The 24,644-nt window shown below is 38.7% G+C and overlaps 1 protein-coding gene across 7 annotated transcripts in view; it reads left to right on the plus strand.

Moving 5' to 3' along the window:
• LOC131679053 (uncharacterized) overlaps nucleotides 1–24,644 on the plus strand; it is a 402,206-nt gene that overhangs the window by 273,024 nt on the left and 104,538 nt on the right. For 4 of the 7 annotated variants that reach the window (XM_058959599.1, XM_058959604.1, XM_058959601.1 and 1 more), the window contains one exon: nucleotides 16,807–16,855. The exons of the other annotated variants lie outside the window; for them this stretch is intronic. The gene's annotated coding sequence lies outside the window, so the exon portion shown is untranslated. The remainder of the gene's footprint in view (nucleotides 1–16,806; nucleotides 16,856–24,644) is intronic. 7 annotated transcript variants of the gene reach the window in all.

The following is a 24,644-nucleotide window of genomic DNA, read 5'->3' on the forward strand; positions in this document are numbered from 1 at the left end:
TATAGCCGACCGTGGGAGTATTGCCTAGAAAAGCTAATCTTATCTGCGTAATGGGCCGGATCACTATTTATTGCAACAGTATTTGGACAGAATTCGCTACTTCTTCTTTACGATATATTTATTGGCTTGAAAACTACCGAGTGATAACACATTATACAGGAAAAAATAGCGCGAGATGTTATAAATCAAGGAGAGTATTGTTTGTGGAATACAAGTATACGAGCGATAATAACGAAATATAAAGGATTGTTAACCTGATGCACGGGCGTGTTAGCAATAACGGAGCTTGAAATTAGGTTCTTAAAAACTACAAGGGGCAGCCCTATGGGGTTGCACGAACTGTAGACGTAGGACTATACTACTTAATGTAAAATATTTATTTTCTTAGTACTTAGTGTGTGGGAAAAAACACCCGGACCGGTGAAGAAAAATCAAATTTTAGCTTTCTGGTTGCTCTCAAACAGATCCTAAAAGTTCAAACACCCATGGATAAACCCAAGTTTGTAGATGTGTTTCGATGCCACAGGATTGTAAAATGGTTAATATTACGTCATGAAAATTCAATTCTTCAGTGACAATTTTTTTTGCCTGCAAAATGTCCTGTGTGTATGCAAAGCTCATGATTTATTGGAATATTAGCATTGATCGGAAAATGCTTTCCAACGCTGCGCATTGCATACATACCGGACATTTTGAAGGTCACCAGAATCTGTTCATTTTACCCACTGGCTATAAACATGTCTCATTTTTGGACATGTTTAGAAATCAAGAATCATGTTTGAAAAAATGTGTTTATGACGAAGTATTTTTACCAGATATGTACAAAACAGTTAGAAAATAATGACTTTGCTTAACGTGTTCATTTTACCGCCAGTTCCCCTACCTACCAACACATTCGCCCCAAACATTGAACCCAAGCGCACAATGCAAAACGAGTCAACGCTGATGATGATGGGTAGAGCGAAAGAGACAACTAGTACCACCACGACACTATTAGCACATTTCACCAAAATTCAACGCGGCCCTTCCCGATTGAAAGAAACGGCCGCGCTTAGCCCATCTGTCATAATATCGTGATTTTGCATAGCGAAGGGCTGAATGATTTTGTTCCAAAAAACAGCCCTGCGTTATGCAACACTTTGTGCAGGTTGATTATACCAGTTGCAAGTGGGGCCAAATTCACCAAGTTCCGTAAAATTCCTTTTAAATTACAGAATTGATAGAATTGCTTACATGAGCTAAACTAATTAATCAAATCCTGTTTTAAAAAACTGTCCTTGCGTTTAAACCAAAATGGGAAGCTTATTACTACCACTACATTAGTTAATTTCAAGCGCAAGTAGCAAATACATATGCTAGTTAAACCAAAAATTTACTGGCAACATTACAGCGGCATTTAGGAAGCAGTTGGAGCGGCCGCCTGTTGGACAACACAGTGTAGCGTCCCTCCACAGCCAGTGTAACGGACTTCTAACTCAGCTACACTGGCTGTATAAACACAGCGCAGTGATCTGCTTCGCCAGCCGTTCAACAGGGAACTGAGCGTGTCTGGCCAAGTCCGTTCTTTATATAGTCGATGATGACGTCATTCATAGAAGCGTTGCGCGCTAGGTACACCAATCCGTCGTACAGGGCTTGGGAAGCGCTATCTTCTGTGCGTTAATGCGCGATATTTTGACAAGGTTGTATATTATTTAATTTTTTAATGCTATGATATCAAAAATCCTTGGGTTTATCTATTGGAATCTATTCTTAGAAGTATTTCGGGGCGATTTGCGCAAAAAATTTGAAAATTTATCGTGAGATGGCTGAATTATATGCGTTTAAAATTGGACCACTTTTCGTTACATACCATTTTTGTAGAATTTGCAGAGTGCACCCCCATATCGAAAACAAAGACGTAGTCCTACGTCAAAACAGACGCGGCGAATTTTCAATACGTATTGACCCGTGATCATAGATACTAGTCAGATTATTCGTATTGGGGCTGATTTCCAATCAACTATTCATTTTTACGGCAATGTTTTCTCGACTAGACCTCTCATTCTGCTACTATCGGCAGAAGGCTGATAGCACCCAGTCATCGCCGGTCTAAGGACCAAATGTCATCAATAGACTTAGACTCGCGTGGAGGCATGAGAGAGGAAACTTGTGAGAATTTTGTTATCCCACCGTTTGACGACCCGCCTCGAACGAATAACCGGTTTGGGGAAGAAGAGAAGAAAGAAGCTTCCCCACTTCATCATGAAGGGATCGACCGGGGGGAAGAGGATTGTCCCTACCTCCCGGATATACGTCCTCGCAATTCTTCTCCTGGCTTTCCACCGGAGAAGGCACATCACAACAGCAGTTCCAGAACACCGATCTCCCAACCACATCGAGGAACCCTGACGGCGAGCCAATACGAAATCGTAGCCGTTCCCTATCAACATCGTCTTCGGTGGTGTCGATCTACGTCCCTCCCAGTACTCAACAATGTCAAGAGCAGCTGGGAGAATTCTTTGAGCAGGTCCCACGTCCGGTGCTTGTACTGGGCGAATTCAACGCGCACCATATCTGCTGGGGTTCCAATAAATCTACTGCACTAGGCTACTTTATCGTCGAGAAAACATTGTCGGAAAGACTAGTCATTCTCAACGACGGATCGCATACCCGGATAGATCCAGCTACCGGTGTCACTTCAGCTATTGACCTCTCGATCTGTTCTGAAACTGTAGCCTCGAAATTTATTTGGCGAATTCTCCCGGACACCCATAACAGTGACCATTTTCCAATTCTCGTTTCCACTCCCGGACTGTCACATACTCTAACGAAAAGACAGAAATGGATCTACGACCAAGCGGATTGGACAACTTACGAACGTATAACCGCCAGCGCTATTCGACAGGGTGCCGGAATATCAATCGACTGTTTCGTTGACCGTTTGATTAAAGCAGCAAACATTGCGATACCCCGCACAACCGGCAGAGTCGGTCCAGAAGCGGTTCCGTGGTGGTATCCGGGGGTTGAAGCGGCCATCAAAACGAAAAGAAAAACACTGAGAGCATTAAGGCGTATTCAAGTAGAAGACCCACGGAAAGCTGATGCACTAAAACACTTCCAAGAGGCGCGGGCAGCTGCAAGAAAGTCGATCCATGATGCCAAACAGCGTTCGTGGGAGGAATTCGTCTCGAAGTTATCTCCAAGTTCCACTGCGGTGAAGATGTGGCAGACAGTGAACAGGTTGAGAGGGAAACGTCAGCATCGACCAACTGTCATGAAGCGATCCAATGGCTACACGGATAAGGCTGAAGAAGTAGCTGAAGAACTGGCACAACATTACAGCGAACGATCCGCCACCTCCAGCTAGTCGCAATTGTTCCAAGGAGAGAAGGAAAAGGCCGAACGAAACCGCGTAATTTTCGATACCTACAACACCGACTTCACTCTGAACGAGCTGCTGTGGGCACTCGATAAAGGACGAAGTGGCTCTTCAGGCCCGGACTGCATCGGTTATCCAATGCTTCAGCGACTGCCATTGTCGGTGAAAACTGCCATGTTGGAAGTATTTAATAGAGTATGGCGTAGTGGTGTATTCCCACCCTTTTGGCGAACTGGATTCATCGTACCAATTCCAAAGTCAAACTCGAATGACGCGGGTCCAGCTGCATTCCGTGCAATTACCCTAATAGTCAACCGACGGCTGACCACCGAGCTAGAGGCGAACGGGCGTCTCGACAAACGACAACATGCCTTCAAGTCCGGTCAGGGCACTGATACATACTTTGCGGCGTAAGAGACCGTGACGAGCACTGTCTCATGGCGTCGCTTGACTTGTCCAATGCTTACGATACCACCTGGAGGTATGGCATACTACGAACACTACAGAAATACGCGGTAGAATGATCAACGTGCTGAACAATTTCCTGATAGAAAGATCGTTCCAGGTGTAGAGGCTTACTTATCGCCCGCGCATCCGCTGAAAAACGATGTGCCACAAGGTCCAGTTCTCTCGGTTACACTGTTTCTCGTGGCCATTCCCATCTTTCGCGTGGTTCCGAACACTGTGAAGATCTTGTTGTACTCCAACGATATCCTATTCGTCGTTTGTGGGAAGAAAGACCAGCCGCTCTATCGAAAGCTTCAGTCAGCAGTAAAATTCGTCCATAAATGGGCAAGAAGTGTTGGATTTACGATATCTGCAACGAAATCCAGCATCTTCTATTGCAGCCCAGTCAAGCAATCACGATAGATCGAGTTGATATACCGACAGAAACACGCCTGAAAACTTTCGGCGTCACCCTTGATCGATCATTCAACTTCGTAGCGCATTGACGAAGAAGGCATGCGAATCTAGGCTGCGCATCCTGAAGGTGCCAATACTGCAAATTGGATCTGCAATTATTACTTCGTGACTTTTGTATGGCATAGGGCTCGTTAGTATGGATGGAGATGCTGTCATCAAAACCCTGGCACCCGCATACAACAAGATGATCAGATATGCATCTGGAGCATACGTCACCAGTCCGATCATAGCCATTATGGCTGAAGCAGGTACTCTACCGTTAGATCTCCTCATTCTCCAAACTGTAGCCCAATAAGCCATCATAAAATTGGGAAACAGCAGAGAGAATGCTGACCTTCCCCTGGTTTGCCGAGCTTCCGAACGGTTGACAGAAATAGTCGGAACTCCTCTCCCAAACATCTACACCCGAACGCGACTATCTGATTGAAATTGGTACGATCGCACGCCCAAGATCCTTTGGGAAATCAAGAAGCTCCTAAAAGCTGGAGACCCTTCGGGATTTGTTCGTCCAGTTGTTCAAGAGCTCCTGACAAATCATCTCAGCCGTTCAACAATCGTATACACTGATGGCTCGAAAGACGATACCGCAGTAGGCGCGGGAGTATTTGGGGAACACTTCCAACAGTCACTTGATCTTCCAGAGCAATGCAGTGTCTTCTCGGCAGAGGCATTCGCAATAAAAACAGCGCTAACAACATTCAACACAGTCAGCGACTTAGTGATAATGTCCGATTCGGCCAGCTTTTTCGGCAATCGAATCCGGCACATCCTAGCACCCGTGGATCCAGCAAATTGAAAACATGCTACGAAATCGTTCAATCAAGCTATGCTGGATTCCAGGTCACACTGGCATCCGTGGCAACATCTTATCTTGCAATCTTCTTATCTTTTTTTTTCGGAATCTTGTCTTTGCATCGATAAAAATCATGCAATCTGTTTATCTAGGAATCTCCTCACCTTCATTTCTCGAAGTACCCTCTCTTGAAATCTTCTTATATTGGAATCTTTCAATTTTGGAACATTATTATCGAGAAATTTTTATTTCGTGAAATGGTGGTTTTTATAATGGAATTTTCTTATCTCGGAGTCTTCTTATCGTGGAATCTTCTTATCATACTATCTTGTTATCTTGCAATCTTATCACGGAATATTTTCAACTTGCAATTTTCTTATTTTGGAACCTTCTGATCTTGGATTATTCTTACTGATGACTCTTATTTTCGTGAAATATTATTATCTGGAAGCTTTCTTATTTTTTAAACTTCTTATTCTAACATTTTCCAATTTTGATTCTCTTTATTTTGTAATGTTCTTATCTTAGATTCTTCTTTTCTTAGAACCTTCCAGTCTTGGAATCCTATGACAGTAAGATTCCGTTTTTGGCATGTTCCATTTTTGGCAACATTGTTGTTGTGCATAGGAAATCTTTTAAAAAAAAAAAAGCTTAATACACTGTAGCGATTCTGCTGGGAAGAATCGATGAAACTTCCAATTTCATTCATCCTTATGTTCGGACACCCGCCTTACTCTGGGATGAACTCGATGAGGAGGTGATCAGCAGGCGATAATGATCCGATCCCTAACGCTCACGAATCCTATCCCATCCCACTGCTAGTCCCAAATACGGTTTCGTAAACCCTATCCTACCAACAGCGCTAATAGTGGTTCATGGCTCCCCATCGAGCTTTTCGCCCCACTATGCGATAGTGTCAACCACTGTCATTTGACGTACAATGGATCCGATCGACAATAGCGGCTTGGAAGAAGCCGCTGCAAAGGATTTCTTTAGGTTTTTCATGAGTGAGCTGTGAGCGAGTCAACACCGGTTTATGTGCCTGGAAACTAAGTCCGTTTTTTATTGAGTTTAGCTTTCCGCGTGTGCTACTAGTGTGTTCGATAAAACCAGAGGGTTTACCGGAATTGCGTTCAAAGTTTGTATGGGATTTTATATGGGGAAATCAATCATTTGGAATCATCCATAAATGACGTAGCATTATATGGGGGAGGGGGGTGTTTTGTATTTTGTGATGATGTGTGACGACAGGGGGGTAGGGGGTCTTGTCATGCTACGTAGCTTTTTAAAGGGGAATAACTATCATCGTTTTTTAGTTTTTTTTAAGCTTTGCGGGGACAAGGGGGGGGGGTAGAGTTACCGTCAAGCTACGTAATTACCAGGGGGTATTTAGAAGTTTGTGACGAAATGCTACGATGGGGGAGGGGGGTGTTAAAAATCGCTCAAAAAATGCTACGTTATTTATGGATGGTCCCTTTTGCATTTACGTTAATAAAGATCGCTATTTCACTGAATATGAAAAACCAGCTTTATAAAACTATAGTTCAAACCTTGGTTAACAACTTTGTCGAAAACGGTAACTAGCTACGAGTTTTCAGAAAATAGTTATAACGATTTTAAAACTTATGGTTCAATCCAAATGCAGAAATTCATTATTTCTTCCAAGACTGTCAGTACACCACGACACCGATACTTTAAACTTAAATAAATGAGAATATAGTCATCACAGACACTTGGAATCTTTGAATGAAATGTTCAGAATGAATAGCTGAATAACAAGCGCGTAGTCAGGAAATAAAAAGAAGAGAGGGAGGGGGGCTGGGTACGTCCCAGTTCCGTTTTTAGATAGTTTAGTATAACATGAGGAGCACATCTTCAACGCAGGTTTATACCGCCGAATTAAAAATTAATCCTACGTGTTTGAGTGCTACTCTACTGTTATCTCATTTAAAATGGTACACCGGTTTATAAGTTTTACATATTTTAAAACCCTATTTCTTAGCCGTTCAGAGTCAGAATTTAAATTCCTTAGATTCATTGAAGTCTCGGAATTGTTTCTATTGCCGTTTTCGTTTGAGAATATAGGAACGAAACCAGGATAGTTACTTCAAACAAGCGTTTTTTGATGAAATTGAATTAGGTTCACGCAAAACAGAGGTGATGTTGGCGAACTAGAAATATACTTCAGGTTAGAACCCAACGTGATTTCTAGACCTGAGTTAGTTTTTGCCTCAAGCAAAAACAACACATAAATTTGTAGGTGTAAATTCTAAATATTGTAAATTGTTATTTCCCACAACAAAGATTGTAGTATGATTCATATTTGGTTCTTTCAAAATATTAAGAAAGTTCAGTCGTTGACATTTTCAAGGACGTAATGATTTTTTTGTTTTAGGGGCCATGCATAAATGACATAGCATTTTGGTGGGCGGGGGGGGGGGTATACTAAATTTGTGACGAAGTGCGACGAGGGGGAGGGTAGGGTCAGAAGTTGCACGACGTAGCAATAAGATTTTTTACGGGAATTAAAACTCATTGATTAGAAAAAGAAAAAAAAACAATTTGATGTTCCTCCATTCCCAAGAGAAATAAATGCTACGTTATTTACAAGGGGGAGGTTAGAGTCTTGCTACGAGGGGGGAGGGAGGGATCGAAAAATGCCAAAAAAGCTATGTCATTTGTGTACGGCCCCCTATACAAAACAATCTAAAAAGGGACTGGGGAGTACACATACCCCCCCCCCCCCCTATGCTTTTCATTTGCTGACTACGTCTATGATATTCAGAAATTCATTCTGAACATTTCATTCAAAGGTACCAAGTCTCTGCGATGAATATATTCTCATTTATGTAAGTTTTTAATGTCGATGTCGGTGGTGCACCGGCAGTGTTGGAAAAAGTAATCAATTTCTGCATTTGTATTTTACCTCAAGTTTCAAAATCGTTATAACTATTTTTTGAAAACTCGTAGCTAGTTACCGTCTTCGACAGAGTTGTTGACTACAGTTTGAACTAAAGTTTTATAAAGCTGGTTTTTTTATATTGAGTGAAATAGCGATCTTTATTAACGTACATGCAAAATAATTGATTTCCCCATATAAAAACCCATGCAAACTTTGAACACAATGCGCAAACCCGGGAAGCAACCAATCGCTACCAAATTTTGCACAGGCATTTGGGACCACAAAAGTAACTCAAAAAGTGCTGTGCCCGCTAGTTTGAATCATTTTGAAGTTTTCCCATACAACTACGAGCCACTCTAACGTGCATCGGTTCGGACATGCTTCGTCACCCCTTTGCCGGGAGTACGTAAACGTGCAAGAGACACCGGAACACGTGGTCTTCGAATACCCTAGGTTCGAAGAAGTCCAGATGGGTATGCCTGGAATGCATACGAAGAAGTCCAGATGGGTATGCCTTGACGCAACGGCGGGCCCCCCCTGCGCATCATCAATTTCCGAAAGGGATCATCCATAAATGACGTAGCATCTTTTGAGTGATTTTTAACACACCCACACCCATCGTAGCATTTCGTCACAAACCTCAAATACCCCCGTTGGTAATTACGTAGCTTGACGGTAGCCCTCCTTTTCCCCGTAAAAAAATAAAAAAAAGATAAAAACGATGTTAGATGAAACAAGTAAGGTTGTCGTGACATCAGATCAACCCTTATCCCCCTTTAAAAAAGCTACGTAGCACGTGACCCCATACCCCCTGTCGTCACACATCATCACAAAATACAAAACTCCCCCTCCCTCATATAATGCTACATTTATGGATGGTCCCAAACTATTGATTTTCAATGGCCAACAATTTCTCCTTCAATATAAAATTCGTTACGTTAATTAAAAACGCTTTTAATCCACCTAACAGTGTGATGAGACATTTCTTATAACTCTTATCACTCTCTTCGGATATTATATCGTTTGAGAACATTTAGAACTTGATGCTTCGCGATGTTTTTGATAACACATACTACATGGGATAGTGTCAGGACTCAGAGAATCGCTCAAATCAGCATAGGACAACATCAGTGCTAGAAATCTCAAACCAAATCAATGGGAAAGCGAAAAAATGGCCCATAAAATAGACATACAAACGAATTATTGCTAATGCTCTGTTAATAATATATCTAAATTCCTCAATCAATGCATTGTGGTGGGAAAACCGAATTTTCCTAAAGGGGTTATATATTGTACTGAGCCAAAAAAAAATCGAATTTTTTTTTGAATCGATTTGAAGTTTATACTTTACTCAAATTTCCAACACGACTGAGAACTAAGAAATCAACACTTTTTCTTGAAAATGGCGATACTAGCTGTAATACCATTCAAAGAAAATCAACAGTGAAAGTTGATTGTCAAAGTTGGTTTTATTTCCTATTTAAGAACATTTGTGTTTTTTATATCCTAGATTGCATGATTCAGTGATCGAAACCTAAAACTTCTAAAGTATTTGAAATTATTAAATTAAAATTTGTTTTTGCTATTGAAATTGACAAAATGATAGTATCGCCCCTTTGGCGATTGTTTACTTTTTCGGTCCCACCTATCAGCATTTATCGCCCTTACGTTTTTTTACAATAATTACCGTTCTACACCACCGATTTCAGCTTGATAATCCTAAAAAATACGAAAATAACAGTTTCGCCTCTAAACTGCTAGCAAAAAAAGTATCGCCCTGTTTGTTTGCATGGAGCGTGGAGGACGAAACTTTAAATAAACAAACAAAAATACAGTTTCGCCCGTTGTATTTTTTGCTGTAGTTTAAGAAAGCAATATCGTAGAATCCAAATTTTTAGGTAAATTTGTTGCGTTTCAAAGCCCTCAAGCTTTATGTTTACATTTGTAAGTATCGCCCTTTTCACAAAAAAGCGTTGAAATGAAATCGCAGCTCCTGATATCACGCTATCTCTGAAGTGCATGCGTGCATAGTTCCAAATTTTACTTCGACATCGACTTTTTCTAAAGGTAACTTCCCAGTAGTATCCTTGATTTAAATTATTATTGCTGAACCTAATGCCAAAGAACAAATAAAAACCTCTCGAAAACGAACCATTTGGGAAAATCATCATCATTACTGGAATTTTCATTTTCATGAAACTTTTCGATAACCTTCCGTCACTCGCGTTAATGCATTGGGTGCACAGTGCTCTGAAAATCTAGCGAAATCGTCTTAGGGCATCAGCGGGTCTAATTCAGAGCTATCTGCGCGGCGAGTTAAATCTGTAAAGAATACTAAAAATTAATTTCTATTCCATAATTTTCAGTCCAGCAATTTGAGAAATCGTGCTCACAGCAAGCCATGGAAAATAGACTACGTTGTGAAGTGATGATCACTATTTATTAAAAAATCACGGTTAAATAAAAAATAAAACTATTAAAAAATTTCAAATAGTTTATAATTTTCACAAACTTATTAGGAAAAATTGTTTAATAAACTTTCGTAATATCGTGTAGGAAAAAAGCTGAAAATTTCAGTATTTTCTCTATCTGCAACAAATAAACCCTTAAGTATACCAATTAATTGGTATACGAATTGGAATAGGTTCGCCAAATTTTGGAAGAAGTCTATAAAATAACCCCTTAAAAATTGTTGTCGTTCGATGCATTAAAAAAATCCCCAAAAAAATGGTACCTATTAATGTGAAACACAGTGAATAATACATACAATAAAGACCCATTTTTCTCAGTCTCATGGTGTATTTTAGGCTGACAAAATGGGGACATTGACTAAATCGGGCATTTTTTTTTCTTTATAATAAACTGAAGCTGTTAAAATATTCTTCCCGTCCCTTGATGTAGTCTGATAACTATTTCTGATTATGATGAACTTTTTATTTTTGTATATTTCCATCTTCATGATAAGGAAAACATGCTCAAGTAAGGATTTACTCGAATTCAGTCTTGTTCGTCTGCTAGAGCCCATCAAACATATGTTCATATTTGGTTGATAAAATCGGGGTTTCAATGTATTATAATAGATATTCAGCATTCGAAGAAGTTTCTTGTGAATGAGGGTTTCTACTTACTTGAAGTCAGCGGAGTAGCCAGAAATTCGGTTTGGTGGGGGTTTGGTGAAAATAGATGTTACTGTCCAAACGGCATAATTCCGAAACCGTAATTTTTGAAGTTTTAAAATAATGCAGAATTAATTTTTCAGATAAAAGTAACAGAGTTCGTGTCTTTAGTGAATTTGTTAAGACTTTATTGTAGTCATGAATATCAACCTGAGAAAATTCACCATACTTACTTCTTGGACGATATACCGTAAAATATATTATATCAAATGATGCGCTGTTTAACGTTTGTAAAACTCATCGATCATACTAAACCTCCGAAATTGGCGGTTTCAAAATGATGCTATCTTGACCTTAAATTACTGTTTTTGAACATTTTACCTATACATATAATTGTTCATACACCAAAAATCAAATGCTCATCAAAATCGATCAGGACCTGCTAGAGTCGAATGAAAATCGTCATTTTTTATTAATCATATTACGTTTTCGTCTCAACTCGACGCATTCCCAAAATAAAAACCTGTTTTAATCCACTTAGTGGTGCAATTGTGCTTTTCTCATTTGTCCAGACTACGATTCCATGACTGGTTAAGTTCAATACAATGGTGGAAATGAATATTACATGTTCAGTACGATTTGAATATACATACAACGGATCGACAGCCACGATCTGGAGATACCATGTGTTACTGAAACATCGCTTGATACCAGCGGCGGATCATGGAAAAAGATCCGGGAGTTTCGGGTCCGGCCGAAAATTTTCAACTTGTTAAGAAATTTTAAACTAGTTTTAATTTTAAACTAGCAACCCCTCACTGCATACTCCCTCCGGGCCGGTATGATTGACGATTTTTAGAGTGATTGCATAACCTTTCTATATGAGAAAGGCAAAAATGTACCAAAGTCCAAAAAGTCAATTTTTGTCAAACATTATTTTTCTCGAGTTTACATCAAATCGCAATGTTTCATGCATTATAAAGTCATTTGGCATCAAAAATACAAATTTGATTTTGAAATTTTTTCATTTCAGTTTATATGGGAATTTGCTATGTGATTGCATTCTTCAACTCGTAACTCCGGAACCGGAAGTCCAATCAATAAAAAATTCAATTGCAGCCGATGGGAAGGTTGTACCTTTCATTTGAGACTAACTTTGTGCAAATCGGTCCAGCCATCTCTGATTAACAGAGGTCACATTTTTTCCACATACACACACATACATACACACACAGACATTTTCCGATCTCGACGAACTGAGTCGATTGGCATATCCCACTCGGCCCTCCCGGTCGGCATTAGATTGACGAATATTAGAGTGAATGAGAAAGGCAAAAACATTTTTAGTAAATGTTGAAAGTTATGCATTTTTTTGGTGTGCAGTTCTATGTTTCATAGGCATTAAATCAATTTTAACTTCGCTTTCTATTAAATAAAGACCCTTATTACAGTACATCTCTACAAAAGCGAGCTCAATTTGAAAAGAAATCTGAGGATTATGATTGATTACAGAACTCTGGAATTTTCTATTGGAATGTTTTCAGGCAGGAATTTGATATTGATGCTATTAGACAACTGTGAAATCAAGACCAATACTGCCGCTATACGCATAAATGTCCCATGTGCTATGGGATTCCCTATACACTTGGGACTATTATGCGTAGAGCGGCAGAATAGATCAGTTACATACACATTCCGACAATTTATCAAAAGTCCTCATGATGTTTACAACAACAGGTTATCAATGTACGGATCAGATAATTGTTATTGTAATATTGAATTGAATCAGTCAGCATCAATAAATTTACTTCGCTTTCATTTCCCGATATGTTTAAGATCGATCCGATGGTTATAAGTTAGAAAAATTGCACTCAGAAGGTTCGTACAAATGAACATTTTTGCACTGATAGTTATCAAGTTCCTTCTAGACGACTTGGAAGTGTTCGGTCATTATTTCTGGCGGTTGTAGAGAGAAAAAAGAAATACAAAATTCGTTTTATCGAAATAATGTTTGGCTTATTTAAATGGATTATTACTATATTGAACAATAAATAGGCGACAAAGAGTAACCCAAAAAACAAGCCATAACTTTTAAAGTATTCAAAATAGATATTTGAAGTCTTCAGTGAAGTTATTCGCAAAAGTAAGAGCTACAAATTTGCTGAAGACATCATTTCGAAATAATCACTTCCAAGAAAATTTGTGAAAATATCTCACTCATAGGGTGATTAATCAGCAAAAGCACAATACCAAAAGAACGAGCATATTGTCTCCATTATATTCTCCGAAGATACTATTGACCTAAAGTAAGCCGTTTTGGCGTTAATAATAGATTACATGTTTTTGGTCATATTTCTGGCAATGGGAAATGATAAAAATCTTTCGTCCGCATTTAATGTTAAACCGTCGCTGTTGTGCTATCTTATGACAAGCGCCATTTAGCACATTTCGAGAAAAACGATTTTTAAAGTTTGAGATTGAATATCTTGGAACTTATAAATGGTAAAAACAATTCAAAGAAGACAATTAATGCTTCAATCTATTCTGTATTAAACTCTCAAATATCATGAAGTTCGGTTGACTATGTTGCGAGTTTTCACTATAAATGTAAACAAAAGTCGTACTCACACGTGTCGTAGGTGTGTATTGATGGCAAAATTTGTATGGGGTGTCATAATTGTGCATGGAAAATTTTCCATAGAAAAAAAGCATCAATTATTAACTTTTATTAATATCTTCGGCTTTATTCGGCCTAGAAACAATCGATGAGATGCATTTTGAAGGAAATTGAGCAAGCAATCTAGAAAAAATAGTAATTTTTAATTACAGTGTTGCCAAACATGAAATATTGCCAATTTAAAAGTAAAACTGCATATTTCTCTCAATACATGTTTTTTTTTTATTTTAAAAATTAATATGCCATTGTGTTCCTCAGACATTTTTACATATAAAAACATCTAAAACTTCTGCATTACTTAAGCGAATCCCAAGATACAGTGATTTAAAGCAAAAAACTGACAATTTCTCATCACTTTTTTCGCTATAAGTCAGTAACCAAGCAAAATTTCAAAATTCTGAAAACGCCATTTTGTAGAGAATTTTCAGATTAATAATGTTGCATATCTAACTCAGTTTACCCCAAAATGGCGTTTGTCATAAGATAGCACAACAGCGACGAAATATCTCTTTTGATAATAGTCCGATTTCAACAATCTATAGCTTGTTCGAAAGGTATTCGTTAAAGCTATCTAAAACATATAATTTGTTAATCTATATTGTCAATTTCGGCAGATAATTTAAAAAAACTGCAAAAAACGCTATTTTTACGCATTCAAACATTCATATCGTGGAAACTAAACATCAGAATGAAAAACAAATTAATAGCGTTCATACTGTTTTTTAGTTCTTCCATTTAAAATTAGTTTCGATAAGATCGGTTCAGCCATTGCTGAGAAACACGAATGAGAATTTGTCCGTTACATACACACACAGACACACACACAGACATTGTCCCAAATCGTCGAGCTGAGTCGATTGGTATATAAGACTCGACCCTCCGGGCCTCGGAAAAAATATTGAAAGTTTGAGCGAATTCTATACATTTCTTTTATAAGAAATGTAAAAAAATCCATTAGACGCATCGGCGGGCCACCATGCGCATTGTAAATGTACAAAACTACTGATTTCAACGGCCAACAACTTCCCCTTCAACGATACTAGGTGACCGCTGATATTTTGCTTGCAGTCCTTTCCTATAGCAAGAACTGCCGCATATTCCAATCTTGCAAATATAAACCATGAATGTAGTTCACTACATTCATTTTGAACTGCTGCTATGAAATTTATTTGCAACAGTTCCAACGCAACGGATGATGAAAGTTACACACGGGCGGGCCATTCATATACATTTGCAACTGTCAGCGAACCAAGCCAAACTACGGCACCAAACCGAATAACCGAACTTTCACGAACATTTAACAGGCACGCCTAGCAGCACGAACGTTTTTGCATTTCTCTCGTCCGTTTACATTTACAGCAGTCGAAGTCACCGGTTTTCCCGAACTTTCGCATAAAAATGTCATTTGAAATTACTTCTTCCCGCCTTGATTGCAGCTCCTTTGACGTTGACGGTATATAGCATCGACAAATTCGTTTGCCTAATGAAGCCGTTTTGTGATAAACTAATGAAAGTCGTTTCGTGGTTTTTACGAACTACTCGTAATAAAAAATAAAAGTGTTTCAATAGAACTACGAATGATTTATCATATGTACGAAAAATTCGTATATTTTATGAAAATTGTCAGTACGAAACTAATTCGTAGCGATTTACGAATATATTCTATCAGTGTATGCGCTGTTAGTTTGATGATAATTGATGATTTTAGATCGATTAGTAGTCTTCGATAAAGTTGTAGGTAGTAAAGTCATCTTTCAGAATGTCAATTCAAGTACTGTGCTGATGCCTGAAGTGCCACCTAGTGGTAGTTATGTGATCCAGTGGCTTTTCTCCATATATCTCCCATGTAGATTTCTAGCCTGTTGATCCGTTAGTTAAACTAGATTAGGTTCCAAATTCAATTAAACCAAACCTCATTTCTTTGCTGGGCATACTAACGTAAATTTCAGTTAGTGAAACAAGTGCAGTAAACTTTTGTACCCTGCTATATCACCCTGAACTCCAACCTCGAAAAATCTTTTCCACCATCCACCTTTCACAAAGTCCCACTTCACCAGCAGCCTAGTACAGAAAACTCCGACACGCATTTTTACGGTCATTAATTTTTAATGTTCCCTCGCTAATGTGGCAAAGAAGCGAAATCCTGTGCTGTCAAAAGCTAAAACAAACCCCCCACTTCCACAGTCCCCTGACCGAGACAAAGTTCACTTCAGACTACAGGTAGAGCTAGAGTTAGGTACTCGAGCAACTTTTCCGACAGTGATTTTTCCGGACTACCACCAAAGTGTCATTAATTAACACACCACCGCGTATCGCTCCTCGCTAGCAGCAGCAGTGCCCCGTGGGTAACGGGAATGTAAATGGAACAGTAGAAAAAAACGACCGTACAGGTCACACTTTTGCCACAGGGGAATCGGAAGAGGGAAGGTTTCCAGCACAACTTTGGCACTTTTGCATTTCGTTGTAACCTCTCCCCCAACACCCATCGGCTGACTGACTGAGCTGAAGGCAGCTAGAATTTTCAAATTAGCTCGGAATTTGCGGTTTTACTATACATACCTAGTTATAGTGAAGCAAAGTCCCATTCGTGAATAGGCATGTTGCGGACGCGAATTAACACCCATCCAGGCCCGCGGGGTAAACTGTGCTGTGGCGTGTGTGCACTTCTCGTCAGGCCAAGTACTGTAATTAGTTTTTACTATGGCAATTGAAAATGTCATTCGTTCCGGAATAGCGCGTAAACATTCCCATTACGGTTAAAGTGCTTGCCTGTGGGAAGGTGTCAACAACAGTGCCTACCTGTCAAGTGTCACTGTCAAGGCTAGTTTTGGCGAGTGACGCAGTTGCACAAATGTAGACCTGGCTTTCAGTTCATGTTTTGAATAGATCAAATCGTTGGTGATGAAGGTCCTTGTTCATTGAGGTTAGTTTTGGGCCACGGCAGTAGAACAATATTTAAATCTGCTTTATTACTGTCTTTTCATAGCTACATGATCAAAGCACTAATATTTTTCATTGCTCTTTTATTTTCAGGTACCCATATTCAACAAAGTAACAAATTCTGCAAATATCCTGCTGTAAGGTATTGTTTTATTTGTAATCATAGTTAAGATACCATTTAACAGTTTAAATAAGGGTGGGTTAGATCAAATAAAGGTTTAGACTTTGATCCACTGGAAATATTTCTAATTGATAGCATGTTCAAAAGGAGTTCAATTGCTAAAACACGACCTTCATAAACGCTAAATCCAGCACAGTTCCAGTAATCCCCAACAGCTATTTGTGTAAATATCGCTTAATTCGCTTGGTGAACTTTTCCCCTACCAAGGGCGTCATTTCCATCTTCCCGAACTCGACCAAACTTCCCACCACCGAAAAGAAAAACACCAACTCGGAAACGATCTAACAACACCAAAACCAACGCCAACACGAGTGCCCTAGGGTAGCCGGTCTTTATTTAGAAAGGACGGAATCAAACTCACATTATTGTCATATTCTTCTTTCTCCTAGATGTTAGCATTCGCCTCCCACAACTTCCTACGTAATACGTGCCACGAGAGCCACGCAAAATATGCGACCCCATATCGTCGCCGCCGCCGCCATAGCGTAGGTGCTTATTTCGCGCAAAAGTGTCACCAAGTTTGCCTCTTTCGCGGATGCTTATCCCATCCCATCAGCAGGCAGTCCCATAATGGGGAAATGGTTGGCAATGAACATAAAATCTAAATTACCAGAAAATTAAACAAACAACATGCTTTCACGCCCCCGTGCTGTCCGGGCAGCCATCGAATCAAGCATATCCAGTGTTGCGCCATTTAGTATCCTTCCATGAGTCGCTAACGGTAATGGTGGTTTTTTTTTCTTTTGCGTTGTTGATGGTAGCGGCACTGGAGCATGCCATGGGGAAGTGTTAGAATTTGACTGTTACTGTAATGATGAACGCAATGACGCGTGCAAAGGCAGGAGACGTTATTCAATTTTAGGTTAATCTACACGCGAAACCTAATAACCGATTATTGATGGGTCTTTTATCCAACTAAGGCCTTCCGTGCAGGAAGTCAACTGAAGGAAAATCGACGATGCTTACTTTTGAGTGTATGTGTATCAACTAGGCAAAAACAAAGCAATGGAAAGCTTTTGGTTTTACTTGATCTACTGTTTCGGGAGACTTCGCAGCCGTTTCTTGGTATATAGGACAATTGCATAGCTAGTGTTATGATCTAACTAACGACTAGAAATTCTTCCTAGTCTAGACTAGAAAATATAACAAGTGCCTTACTTAACCGTCGCTTTACGCTCTGATCCGCCGGACCGGGGCATCAACTAGGCATCGAGTAAAAGTAACTCAATAGAATAATTTCCAGATCTAATAGTCCTGTTCGATAAGGAACTGGTATCAAACACTAATATAAAATAAAATATGAATAAAATTTGGACAAAATTCAAAAGACCATTTTTATTGAAGAAAAATCTCTATTAACCCTAGAACGTTGCACTTGCGTTTTCCACCCTTGAACGTTGCACTGGGGTACAAAAGTACCCCACGTGTTTGATCGCAATTTTTGCAGGTAAAAATGCTAACAAAAGAAATGTATAATACATCATTTTCTTCGTTTTTTAATGGCGAAAACAGCTGTGTAAGTTAAAGTACGGAATTTATTGAATCAATGATACATAAATTGGTTAAAACAAAAAAAGAGAAAAAAATAACGGTTTTGACTTTTTTCACAAAAATTACTATAACTTTGCGAATTTTCAACCGATTTGAAAATAATCAAATGATTTTAAAAGTTGATAGAATGGTCTAGAAACTGTATGAAATGGAATTCCAATATTTTTGAAAAAGTGCAATTATTTGGAAGAGTGAAAGTTTTAAACTCGGGTTTTGGAAAATTCCTCGAAATGGAGTAGAAATAGAAATGAAAAAAAAAATTCTGACCAGCAATACATTGGTAACACGCAACGTTACTGTTACAGCAGTTACCGTGCGCAAATTATACTTGCGAGCCATTGTTTGAAAACTATAAAAAATAAACAATAAAACAATTAAAATCAGTAAATATGAGAACGATTTTTTCTACTTCAAAATTAAATTAAATTAGTTGAATAAATGATTAAAAATTATTTTATAATACTAATTGTTACTTACGTAGTAAAACAACCAATATTTAAACTGGAATTGTCATTAGTCACATTTCCACTGACAGCACGAAACGCTAACGGCAACCGTACACTGGGGTACAAATGTACCCCAAGCCAAATTTGACACCTGCTTACCCGAAAGCTATAAGCAAACTGGCTATACCACCTTTTCCTACTCTTACTAGGAACTCTAAATTGAATTATGGTTAGGGTCCCAGGTCGGTAAATGCCGAATTCTCGTCTTCACACGGCTCCAATGGAGGCGTGCGGTACATTTGTACCCCAGTGCAACGTTCTAGGGTTAAGTTTTCTCTCTATATGAAAACATTTAACATTGTTAACTAAATGCAGAAAAAATAGAGCCATTCGAGAAGCTTTAAGGTAGTTTGCAGGATTTTTTTTTTCGAAAAAGTTTTCTTGATTTCTTTCTTAATTTTGACTATCATGTTTTTGGTCGAAAATTATTGCCATTATTCTCCGCTTCAAATTAGCCCAGAAATCCTCATTTGGACGCAGTTGTGGTACATTTGGAGGGTTTTAAGCTTTTTGTACAAAAGGTATGCCATAATCCTCCATAGCATTCAAAGTTTTTTTTTGGTGTAATAGCTAGAAGCCAGATCAGACGTTCGCTACCATTTTGTTTATAAGGTACCTCCTAGCGGGTCAAAATCAAGACTGAATATTGAAAATATGTGTGACTCGATCGAGCAGGCCCGGTGAGAGGGAGGCCCGGGTCGTATTTGGGGCCCGCAAAACTGAATGGACGGAAGATGGGCGAAAACTTCCGGTAGTAATAGAACAGCAATAAAAATAGTAATTGTAATTTATTTGTATTCGTTCACCTTGTTAAGGGGTTACACCACTGTAGAGCTCGAAAAAATAGGCATTTTTCGGATTTTTTTTGGCGCAATAAAGGGATGAAACGAAATCTTGTTAAATGGATTTTATAACATGAGTAATGAATCACTAAAAATATTTTTTTTTCGAGTAATTTCAGAACAAGATGGCCGCTGTGCAGCATTTTTTTTCTTTGTGGTGTCAGAATGACAGGCTAAGATGATGGTTGATCCATGTGGCTTGCGGCATTTTCACCCTTGTGCGTTTTTTTTCGAAGGGGTCCGTTGCCGGAAAACTATTTCCCAGAATTTTTAATCTAGAGCCAAAAATTTAAGTTTTTTGATTTCTTAGCAAGTCAAGAAATGGCGCACTTTTGAGTGAAAAAACGCCGAATATGCCATAAAAATGGACACAAAATTGTTAATTTAAAATAATTAAGCAATAATACATTAAAATCCTACGTACACCGCTGGAGAACTCAATTTCGAATATACTGTAAAATTTTCAAAGATATCAAATTTGTTCGAGTTACATTTCCGGGCAGTTCATAAAAAATTGGTTTCGAGAAAAAGGTGGTTAAAGTTTTCAGTACACTTAAGGTTTACATAAGAAGCGTTGCAACAGAATTTGAACATTTCTATATTATTTTCGTCTTCCATTTTTTGGGATAGCATTTTTAACACTATAAAGCACATTTTAAGCTAATAAATAAAATTTCGATTTTTTCAAAATTCTAGTGGTGTAACCCCTTAGATTGTTATATGATGAAAGCGGGAAAAATGTTGAAAGACAATTGAATTTAACCCTCCGGAAGTCGCGCAAATGGCCCACTGAACGAGCAGCCGCTGGTGCGCTAAGACGATTTCGCTAGATTTTCAGAGCAGCATGCACTCAGAGCACTAGCGCGACTTCCGGAAGGTTAACCATACTACATATAACTTTAGCACACAGAAGCGCACGAAAGAACGTATCCGTCCTCTTCTGCGTTCGCTTCTTTGCTGGTGGTGCCGGGTGTTGGCTTGGAGAGACTGGGCGCGATTATCGTTGCGTGAATACTTGTTCTTGTCAGATCCGTTGATATTGGTTTTATAACCACAAGGTTTGGGGTAATATAACGGTGTGTTGTTTATGATTACCGTTGGCGGAGTTTTCTTAGCTGCTTATGCGCAAGGTTTTCCGTGGTACAGTGTCTTCTTGCAAAATTTGCACATAGGAGTCTGTCCTGGGTTCATGACTAGTGTTGTCTGATTAAATGTCCTATTTTTGGATGATTTGCATAAAATGGTTATGTATGAGGGAATTGTTTGTTCGGAAGCATTCTCACACCAGGAAAAACTTGGAACTCGATGGAATCTACTTCTCCGTATCTTGATATAAATTTATTAATCACTATGTATGGAGTGCGCGGAGATAAACCATGGAAGCGGAAACTTTAGTTGACGCATTTCTTTCTATGCTGCATGTTGTTCCCTGAAACGAAAGGTGATCACTTTTGCCAGATTGAGCAGATTCTGCACTTTTAGTAATTGTTTCATTTCTCGAGTACCTATTCTTGCAGGACATTTCCAAAAATTAATAGCAACACAATTCGTCTGCAGTGTGGCTAGTTTTTGTCGTGTATCTATAGCGGAACGATCTTTAGCATCTACTCTAGGCTGAACTAAACTGACCTTAATTAACTGGTAAATAAAATGGACATTTTTAGCATTTTTGTATTTTATAGCACGTTAAAGGTCTGGTGTAAAGTGTTCAAACCGAACGCTATTTTGTTTTACGATTTTGAAGGCAAGGCAACAATGGATCTTTTGTGTAATGTTAGGATTTATTTATATATTCATTGTGCACGAAAAAAAATTTCTGTCACGCAGAGCCACACATATAAGCATTCCAAGAGTAGTGTTCCAACCATTTCCACATAGAGGAGCGCCGCGGCGAACACGAACATAACTCTTGATAAATTTTTCTGAAGCATGAAATTCAATAAGATTTGTAAAGTTTAGACTTGTGGTGAAGTCTAAGCTTTACAAATAAATAAAAAATAGAAAAAAGTTCGAGTTTGGAAAATGGCTTCATGAAAACCGAAAAACTTCATATTTTACTGTAAAATTCGCTCACTTTTCTTCAAACTAATAAGGAGAATTTTTTTTATTCAGTTTTCTTTGGTTTATCGACAGGCTAGGCATATTGTACATTCTCATAGATAAAATCAAGTCAATTCGTTGATTATTTTTTTGAGTTATCGTGTTCGCCAAATCGCGGTTTCGAGAAAAACGTCCCACATCAAATTGCATCACGGAAAAAACGTCAGACTTCCCATGAATATCAACAAGTTTGTACCTGTGGACAAAATTTCGTGCACGCGTTCAACCTCAAACATGCTTCATCTCGATGTACAAGTTCGCCTCGAACATCGAACTCAAGCGAACGATGTGCAAACTCTAGTTCAAACATCCGTGTACGCACACCGGGTGCGTTCACGAGAACGATTCGCACAAGGTAAACAGAGTTTTACGCTAGTGATGATGAGAGTGAGAAAGAGAAATGGTGCCACGAACCTATGTGTATGCACAAAAGAGATTATAACTACTAGACGGAGCAAAGCGCTACTGTCTCCATGTATTCACGGACTGAAACATGTGGTCTCGCTCTAGCATATTGAATCCAATTACTTTGACATGTGTGCATCCGGGACAATATGTGTCGAACTAATGCACCTAGCATATGTAAGAGCGAGATGATAAATTAACCTCCAGTAGTTATAATCTTTTTTGTATGCACACCGTGTACGTACATGGAGTTCGGTTGTGCAGGCGAACATTTGCACGAGGTTTGGTACGACATAACGTGTTTGAATTCGTACACGAAGTGTATCTTTAATAGGAGGACAGAACCAAAGCGAACATTGTGTGCGATGTTCGTTTGGAAAGACTGAAAAACGCGGTAAAAAATAACCCATAGGGTATTTTCTCTTGAAAATTTGGGTAGAAGTATTATTTACACTATATTTTTTATCGTTGTCAGTTTTTCGAAAATTGTTGCCGATAGTTTGAAATCTGCGTGTGTGACAGCAAATATGCGCGAGGAATGTATGGCTGTTGCAAACGAAAGAAGTTCAGTGTGGCCACCGATATTACGGGAGACTATTCTAGAGGATTCAACACTAACAATTAAGCGGATAAAAAAGAAGTAGATTTTTTCCCACTGCCCCCTTAATGGGTTACACCACTGTAGAACACAAAAATAGGCAAATTTCAGAAATTTTTCTAGGCGCAATAAAGAAGTTAATCGGAATCTGGTCAAATACAATTTATAATACCTACTACACAGCAAAAAAATATCTTGTAACTTTGCGTCTTGCCAGATGCACATAAAAGGAGCGTCCCAATTCACATAAACTTACATTTAAATACATGTAAAAATGTGAGTTGTTCGGATTTTACTAGGTCATTCAGTCCTAAAATCTTATTATCAGACAGAAAAAATACGTCGCTATGTTGTTTACGTCAAATGTAATTTTCATTTTTTCTAAGAGTGTAGTTGTGAAGCATAAACATATTTTCCCTTTTCCCATAGAAACGTCTTTTTCGAAACGGTCCATGGCCGGAAACCTATCCCCCGTAATTTTTAACTTAGTGTTCAAAACTAAATTTTTTCGACCTCCTTATAACGATAGCAAATAACGCAAATAGTATTTTTTTATGTTTTGATTTTTCGCGAAATGGCGCTCTTTTAAGTATTAAAAACCTCGATTAAAAAAAAAAATAAACCAATAAAAAATAGAATCCTATGTATGTCGCTGGAGAAATCAATTCTGAATATCCTGTAAATCAAAATGTGGTTTCGAGAAAACCGCGGTAAAAGTTTTCAGTACACTCGGAGTATAAATAAGAGGCGTTGCAGCAAAATTGAACATTTGAACATTTGCAATTATCCGAACAGATTTTAGAGATAAGAATTTCAGTTTTGTAGACACCTTGGTACCCTGTCGGCCTGTTGCGGCTGGATGTGGTTAGCTCGAATCAAATCTCGTCGAATGCAAACAAAGGTCACTCTGTAGTCTCAAACTGGCGCCTAGGTGGCAATATCATTGAAGTTCAACGGGGAAAAGTAGCGTTGCCAGTTAATTTTTATTTGCCAGATAAAGTTTTAGGAGATTTCTGGCAACCATCCCATACCTATCAGGAACATCTGTAAAAGGTTTTCCAGTACGATGCGGATAACCGGTATAACCGAGAGCTGGGAACCGAAGCAGCGCAAAGCCGGCGGGATTACAAAGCTCCGGGAATCCCGGGATTTTTAGATTTCCCGGGATTCCCGATTCCCGGAAAATTATGTTTTCTCACTCCCGGGATTTGGGAATCCCGGAAAAAAGATTCTTAATTTATTTCAAAAGGCTTATTGCGAATTTTACCCCAAATAGACTCACAGCAAAACAATTTTGTCGCACGAAAATATGCTCACACCGCATCTACCATAGTTTGGTTGTTGCGGTGGCTAACAAAAACAACATTTAACGCCCTCTCTAGGATTGTGCATAAGATGTTCGGTTTGTTTATTTGCTGTCCCCCATGCAGTTTAACGTGAGAATATTTATTTTTCTGCTTTCAAAATGTGCACGAAAGTCTATCTACAGACGAAACGGTTCTGCGAAAGAATTTCTGTAGGAAATATCTTTACCGGCAAACAATTGGAGTGAGTAGTGAATGCAGATTGTGCTTTTCCAACTGATTTGCAGGTCAATGGACTATGTATCTTTAGGGTCGCTGATATGTTTTCGTGATTTTTTCAGATATATAGTCCAAGCCTTACTTACACTGCTAAAGAATGTTGATATTTTCATGCAAAAATGGATTAATTTTCCGGTCGTTGTACCAAAGCATTTCCCTACAGTA

The sequence above is a fragment of the Topomyia yanbarensis genome, chromosome 2 (assembly GCF_030247195.1).
Source record: "Topomyia yanbarensis strain Yona2022 chromosome 2, ASM3024719v1, whole genome shotgun sequence".
Lineage (NCBI taxonomy): Eukaryota > Metazoa > Arthropoda > Insecta > Diptera > Culicidae > Topomyia > Topomyia yanbarensis.